Source organism: Cetorhinus maximus, chromosome 17 (assembly GCF_964194155.1).
Source record: "Cetorhinus maximus chromosome 17, sCetMax3.hap1.1, whole genome shotgun sequence".
Classification (NCBI taxonomy): domain Eukaryota; kingdom Metazoa; phylum Chordata; class Chondrichthyes; order Lamniformes; family Cetorhinidae; genus Cetorhinus; species Cetorhinus maximus.
The window spans coordinates 76,598,224-76,606,550 of record NC_135895.1 but is presented as its reverse complement, the minus strand read 5'-3'; the positions used below and the strand labels follow the sequence as shown (position 1 = coordinate 76,606,550).

General features: G+C 43.3%; 1 long non-coding RNA gene across 1 annotated transcript; it reads right to left on the bottom strand.

Moving 5' to 3' along the window:
- Positions 1-1,690: 1,690 nt before the first annotated feature.
- Positions 1,691-2,646, bottom strand: LOC144692512 (uncharacterized). The gene is made up of 2 exons (XR_013579336.1): positions 2,527-2,646; positions 1,691-1,956 (listed from the first exon to the last, which is right to left on the bottom strand). It is a non-coding gene; the product is annotated as an uncharacterized LOC144692512 (long non-coding RNA).
- Positions 2,647-8,327: the final 5,681 nt, after the last annotated feature.

Below are 8,327 nucleotides of genomic sequence, written 5' to 3'. Positions count from 1 at the left end.
GTACTAAATGAGTACTCTACATCAGTGTCTACCAGGGGAACTTCGCAAAGTTACAGTAAATAAAGTAGTTCTCAAGGTACTAGATGAGGTAAAAATAGCTGAAGAGGTGGTACTAGAAAGACAGGCAATACTTAAAGTGGCTAAGTCATCGGCCCCAATGGGATGCATCCTAGGTCCCCAAGGATGGGAATGCTGCTTAGAATCATCCAATCCCCCTTACATACAGGGGCGAGCCAGGAGATTAAGGATAGCAAAAGTTACACCCTCATTCAATAAAAAGAAGAGAAAGCTGGCAATTAGAGGCCAATCAGTTGCACGTCAGTGACTGAAAGCTTTTGGAAACAATAATTCAGAGCAAACTAACAGCCACTTTCATGGGCATTAAAGGAGAACCAGACTGGATTTAAGAGCAAATAATATTTGACTCAGTTAATTGATGTTTTCGGTCAGGTATCAGAAAGGGCGGACAAAGGTAGTGCAGCTACTGTGTATATGGACATTTGATAAAGCATCACATATTAAGCTTGTTGGCAAAATTCAAACCCCTGGGATAAAAAATGGATATAAAATTGGCCAAGGGATAGAAAACAGAGTTGTAGTGAATGGGTGCTTTTTCAGACTAGGACACTGCTGTTTTTGATGCACATTAACAACTTGGCTGTACAGGGCACAATTGCAGATGACACAAAGCTTGAAAATGTGAACAGCAGGGAGGATAGTAACAGACTCCAAAAGGACATATTCAAGCTGGTGGAATGGGTGGACACATGGCAAATGGAAGTGAATGCAGAAAAGTGTGAGGTGATTAGCTTTGGTAGGAAGAACAAGAGCCAATTCATGCCCAATGGTATAATCTTAAGTGGGAGACAAGAGATCTGGGGTGTCTGAGCACAAATCTTTGAAAGTGGCAGGATAGAGAAACAAAGCAGCTGATAAAGCATCTGGGGGGAGGGGGAAGAAGATCTGTGAGGTGGTTAGAATCATGAAGGGTTTGGGTAGAGTAAATAAAGAGCAAGTTTCCAATGACTGAAGGGTCACTAACCAAAGAACGCAACTTTAACTGACTGCAAAGAACCACAGGTGACACAAGGGAAAACAGCAATATTTTAACAGGACTGCATGATTGGGAAAGGACTGCCTGATAGGGTGTTGGATACAGGTTCAATAGTAGCATTCAAGGAGGAATCGGAGAAGTACTTGGAGAAAACATTTGCAAGGATATTGGAAAAGAGCAAGGGAGAGACTAACTAGACTGCTCTTCAAAGGAGCCAGAAAAGACTCATTGGGCTGAAAGGCTACCTCCTGTGCGGCACTAGTCCTTGGTCAGAAAAGCACAAGGGAATTTAATATGTATTATCCAAAAGTTCAATCACGAAAATTACTGTCAGAATTCATATTTATATCATCTAAGTACTGCATAGCAGCTAATCAAACTAAACTCAAACAAAATAAATAAACCAGAAAAACAACCAGGTATACTCAGGTTATTAGATCATTTCATTTGACACTTGACAAGCCTGAGAATAAATTAGAAATTGTGTCACCGCAAAGCGTATCATCTAGGGTACAAGCAAGTCTGAGGGCAACCTGTTTTGTGCAAAGCAGTTTGTACATGATAGGAATTTCTCAATGCGAAGATGAAGGGGGAAAACTGCTGGCATCAACCAACTCGTTCAGGAACAAACAGGAGCCACGGATAGGAAGAGATTTATTCAGGCCCACAAGTGACACAGTATAATAAGCAGCTGCAGACAGAGAAAAGCTGCTTTGTGCTCTAGAAGAGAGCGCACAATGAATGGAAGGACACTTGACTTTGCACATCAATTTGTATTTTGTAGAAACAAAGTGGCCTCCCATTAGGCAAGAAACATCGACCGCAGACATGAAATTCAGTTCAGTACTTCACAAGATAAAACAGTAAGTCCAGGAAACACACAATGGGACCCCAGTTGGTATCTGTAAATAGAGGAGACAGGTCAATGTCTGGGGTGGAGGCCTTTCATCTGAGAAGTTAAAATGCAACAGGCCCCCCACTTCCCTCCGCTCTGCAGTTGGACCTGCCTTTCTACTGGACACGAATATTACAGCTTCAACGACAAGAGACAAGAATCAGCTAATCACAGACATCTCTGCACTTGATCTTTAGCTTAGCCATAGTTCATGCTTTGGTATTACACTATCCTCCATTTTAAACATTACTACATTCAATACACAGTGTTTCCCATATAATGCCTATGTTTTTTTTACACAAACCCCAAGCTATTCTTAGTGAGCGTTACCTCCCAGTAATGACTGGATGATGAGGGGAATAAGATTAAACATTACACACCCAGCTATAAAGCCCTCTTCCCTGAGCAGCTAATGGTAAAATCTGCTCCCAGTGAGCTGCAGGACACATCAGAGCGTTTACTTTGAGCCTCATGGTGAAATCAACATATAAACAGTGTCATCATTCACATCCTGCTGCTGAAGGTTAACAGGTAGATATATTCAAACACAATCCTACTGTGTTAAAAATTCACTTACCATATTGAAATGATCAGATTCCATGTCCAGGCTCTCTGTCAACATGAAATAACTATTAGTGCCCACTCCAGTATAATCACTAACTGACCACATCCTGAACACTTTCCTAAACTGCACCACAGTCTCAGGCGAAAGATAGCGTACACCCAGTTTCTCCCTATGGTTAACTATCTGCAACCAGAGTCCAGCCTGAATATCCTCCTGTGAGGTGAAGGATCCATCAGAGTGTTGCTCTGAAGATCAGTAACATCACATTTCCCAATACGGAATGGTCCAATTCCATTATGGTTTAATGGAACAACCTTCACTGTTGGGAAAATTAGGTGTCATTTAAAATCATAATATACGTTTGTAACGAGCAAAGAAAACAGCAGCAGCACTTCTTGTTCAAAGTATTACTCATTTCTTATAGAAAAAATAATGGTCTCAGCCAATTCATTGTTTTAATTTCCACCCCCCTGCTCAGAATTACAGGGAAATCTGGGCATTGGCATACAAATGGGAGGTAAGCAAAGGAGGTGGCAACTACTAAAAAACCATTCCCTACACAGCTATTCGCTTTGTGTACACACCACACAGAAAATGTCCAGCAGTGGCCATTCAGCCCCACAAGACTGTTCCACCATTCAATTCGGCCATGGTCAATCTGCATCTTAACACTGCTTGCTGGTCTTGGTTCCACATCCCTCAAACTCTTTCGAGTTATCAACAGTCACAACTCTTTCGAGTACAATCACAGTTCTTGGTTTTCCGGGAGTGGGACATGAACCCACAACCCTCTGATTCAAAGGCGAGGGTGCTATGAACTGAGCCACAGCTGACACCTCTCCACATCCCTCAATATGCTCACCTACCATAATCCTATCAAACTCAGGGTTTTGAAATTCTGAATTAACCAGCTCCAGGTGTGTAGCTAATCAGATCCTGGAGTCTGTTCAATCCAAGAGTCAGTTTTATCTTATTCGTTCTATAAAACACACCATTCCAAATACATGGTCCCAGTGACCAGAGGATCCTCCCTTTATAAAAAACAGACTGTTTTTAAATGTTTATTTTCTGAACTTCAGTAAACCATCATACCAGGTCAAGGCCTGTGCAATCTGGGATGTATGCTCTGGATTCCTCAGAGCAGCAGATTCACAGTGAACAGTGATCAATCCATCTGCTCACAGTCGACAATGCCTGTTGGGTCACAACAAACACAAGAGTTAACGTCAGACCAACACAGCTGATGTGTCTGTTTTCTATTTTTAAACTGAATATCCTTTGAGCTGTGTTTCCACACTGGACTGACCAGTCAATTTAGGGAAAGAAACCGGTTTTAGACAGCTTCCCCTCAAAGTCACAGAGAATATAAGTCACTTCAAAAGACAAAAATCTTTCTATACAACAGTGAACAGGCTGTGATCAAGAGCCAATCACCTCGTATCCACCATACACCCACCCAAGGTTCCAAAACAGGAAGCTCTCATCTTTACAGCATGTCTATTTACTGTGCTGGGCTAGGGGTGAAAAGAGGAAAGAGGACAATGCTTAAGATAATCCTGACTAGTGAGGTTTCTTCCTTTGTAACAGGATGAGGGCGTCATTTGTAAAGCCAGCGTTAATTGCTCATCTCTAATTGCCCTTGAGAAGGTGGTAGTAAACCACTACAGTTCATGTGGTGTAGGTACACCCACAGTGCTGTTAGGGAGGGAGTTCCAGGATTTTGGCCCAGCGACAGTGAAGGATCGGTGATATTTTTCCAAGTCAGGATGGTGAGTGACTTGGAAGGGAACTTCCAGGTGGCGGTGTTCCCATGTATCTGCTGCCCTTGTCCTTCTAGGTGGGAGAGGTCATGGGGTTGGAAGGTGCTGTTGAGGGAACCTTGGTAAATTCCTGCAGTGCATCTTGTAGATGGTACACACTGCTGCCACTGTGCATCAGTGGTGGAGGCAGTGAATGTTTAAGGTAATGGATGGAATGCCAATCAAGCGGGCTGCTTTTTCCTAGATGATGTTGACATTCTTAAATGTTGTTGAAGCTGCACTCAACCACATAATTTATCTATTCGTTCACAGGATGTTGGTGTCTCTGCCTAGGGCAGCATTTATTGTCCATCCCTAAATGCCCTTAAGGAGGTGGTGGCGAGCTGCCTTCTTGAACTGCAGCAGTCCATGTGGTGTAGGTACACCCACAGTGCTGTTAGGAAGGGAGTCCAGGATTTTGACTCAGCAACAGTGAAAGAACAGAGATAGATTTCCAAGTCAGGATGGTGAGTGATGGAGGGGAAGTAACAGGTGGTGGTGTTCCCGTGTGCCTGCTGTCCTTGTCCTTCTAGGTGGTAGAGGTCACAGATTTGGAAGTTGCTGTCGAAGGAGCATTGGTGAGTTGCTGCAGTGCATCTTGCAGATGGTACACAATGCATCAGTGGTGGAGGGAGTGAATGTTTGTGGATAGGGTGCCAATCAACTGGGTTGCTTTGTCTTGGATGGTGTTGAGCTACGAGTGTTGTTGGAGGTGCACTCATCCAGGCAAGTGGAGAGTATTCCATCATGCCCGACCTGTGCTTTGTAGATGGGGTACAGGCTTTGGGGAGTCAGGAGGTATGTTACTCACCGCAGAATTCCCAGCCTCTGAGCTGCTCTTGCAGCCACAGTATTCATATGGTTAGTCCAGTTCAGTTTCTGGTCAATGGTAACTGCTAGGGTTTTGATAGTGGGGGGCGTTCAGCAATGGTAATGCAATTGAATGGCAAGGTTAGGTTCTCCCGTTGGAGATGGTCATTGCCTGGCAGTTGTGTGGCATGAATGCTACTTGCCACTTATCAGCCCAAGACTTAGTGTTGTCTAGATCTTGCTGCACGTGGATGCAAAGACAGAGGACTATTGGTAGCAATGACCTACGGGCATTTTGAATTTAAGACCTGTGTGTTTTTAAAAAAAGAAATACAAGTAAAGACACTGAGTGAAAGATGGCTGATAATGTGCAGTGACCACACCCTGGAAAATTCCATTGTGGATTATAATTGACCGACTGGTCCCGAGATAACGTAGAAAGTCGCAACTGAAAGGTGTCTTCTTCAAACAGAGAGTTGAAAGGGAGATAGGAAAGATGCAAAAGACTGCACTTTAACCTCCTGTGGTTGCAGAGAGAGAAGATTGGATAATCTGCTGAGACGAGCAATCAAAATCCATCTTCTGTTGATTTATATCTCAGAATGTGTAAATGGTCTGGGATGAAAGACCATGGACTCTGGGTATGAATCATAGTTTTTCCCTTCCAGAATTCACGGGGGAAAATCAGTTAAAAAGCTGAGGTGCTGGTGTGTGACAGCAAGCAGAAGGACAAGAGTCACCCCCCCCCCTACAGCTTGCAGGCAAAAGGATCTCTCACCCTCTCTGTTACTGGAGGCAGAGCTCAGCAGGAGCCATAATCTAAAGGAAATAGACAGCCCTTAAGCCACCCTGCAGAACCAAGTGCCTCCAAAATAACTGCGAAACTGCCAAAGTCATCAGTACCGGAATCACAACTTAATGGCTGCAAATTACTGCAATCTACTCCTCACAGAAAGGCAAAAACTGATTCGTATTTTTTTAACTTTTATTTTGGCCTCTTAACTTCTCATTTCTGATTTGTGTGTAGTGTTTTTATTATCTTTCTCAGGTTTTAGTAACTTATAAGCTTATTCTCTCTTTGACCCAACAAAGGCTGGTTAAGTTGGCTCCTTCAGAAATAATAAATACATTTGGACTGGGAAGAAGTATCCATGGGGGAAGGAAGGAGTCCCTTTTAAATTTACCTTGTTGCGACGCACAGAGGGGTTCAATAAAGAAGGGGAGCCAGCTTATTCCTCCCCACCCGGGTCCCGTTCTGGAAGTTTACAATTTGGGGGCACCGCGTCCGGGAGCCGGTCATGACAGTGGAAAAGAACAGCTTTGTTATCTGAGCAGTCGCAAATAGTGAACCTTGTGCAACCATCAGCAAATAACCTTATTCCTAACCTTATGATGGAGGGAAGGTCATTGATGAAGCAGCTGAAGATGGTTGTGCCTAGGACACTATCCTGTGGAACTCCTGCAGTGATGTCCTGGGGCTCAGATGATTGTCCTTCAACAACCACACTAATCTTCCATTGTGCTAGGTATGACTCCAACTGGGGAGAGTTTTCGCTGATTCTCATGGACTTCAGTAGTACTAGGGCTCCTTGATATCACTCTCGGATAACTGCTGCCTCGGTGTTAAGGGCAGTCGCTCTCACCTCATTCCTGGAACTCAGCTCTCATCCCCGCAGTGATCTGTGGAATGATTAGATTAACAGGGACGCCAGATGAAAAGTGATACAAGCAGCTAGAGGGAATGAAGCCCTCTTCCCTGAGCAGCTAATTGTGAAATCTGCTCCCAGTGAGCTGCAGGACACATCAGAGCGTTTACTTTGAGCCTCATGGTGAAATCAACATGTAAACAGTGTCATCATTCACATCCTGCTGCTGAAGGTTAACAGGTAGATATATTCAAACACAATCCTACTGTGTTAAAAATTCACTTACCATATTGAAATGATCAGATTCCATGTCCAGGCTCTCTGTCAACATGAAATAACTATTAGTGCCCACTCCAGTATAATCACTAACTGACCAAATCCTGAACACTTTCCTAAACTGCACCGCATTCTCAGGCGAAAGATAACGTACACCCAATCTCTCCCTATGGTTAACTATCTGTAACCAGAGTCCAGACTGAATATCCTCCTGTGAGGTGAAGGATCCATCAGAGTGTTGCTCTGAAGATCAGTAACATCACATTTCCCAATATGGAATGGTCCAATTCCATTACAGTTTAATGGAACAACCTTCACTGTTGGAAAAATTAGTGTCATTTAAAATCATAATATACGTTTGTAACGAGCAAAGGAAACAGCAGCAGCACTTCTTGTTCAAAGTATTACTCATTTCTTATAGAAAAATAATGGTCTCAGCCAATTCATTGTTTTAATTTCCACCCCCCTGCTCAGAATTACAGGGAAATCTGGGCATTGGCATACAAATGGGAGGTAAGCAAAGGAGGTGGCAACTACTAAAAAACCATTCCCTACACAGCTATTCGCTTTGTGTACACACCACACAGAAAATGTCCAGCAGTGGCCATTCAGCCCCACAAGACTGTTCCACCATTCAATTCGGCCATGGTCAATCTGCATCTTAACACTGCTTGCTGGTCTTGGTTCCACATCCCTCAATATGCTCACCTACCATAATCCTATCAAACTCAGGGTTTTGAAATTCTGAATTAACCAACTCCAGGTGTGTAGCTAATCAGATCCTGGAGTCTGTTCAATCCAAGAGTCAGTTTTATCTTATTCATTCTATAAAACACACCATTCCAAAGAATCATATAAGAGTAGGGAAAATTGACAATAGGGCAAACTTAAAGGCTTTGTATCTGAATGCACGTAGCATTCAGAATAAAACTAATGAGTTTACAGCGCAGAGATAAATAGGTATGATTTGGTGGCGATTACTGATACATGAATACAGGGAGAACAGGTTTGGGAGTTGAATATCCAAGGGTACTGAGTGTTTTGGAAGGATAGGCAGGAAGGAAAAGGAGGTGGTGTAGCTTTGTTAATAAAGGAAGAGATCAGTGCTATAGTGAGGAATGATATAGGCACTGGAGAGCAAGACATAGAGTCAGTCTGGGTAGAAATAAGAAATAGCAAGGGAAAGAAGTCCCTGGTGGGAGCAATCTATAGGTCCCCAAACAGTAGTTCAGCAGTAGCGCACAGTATAATCCAAGAAATACTGGGAGCATGTAAGAAAGGC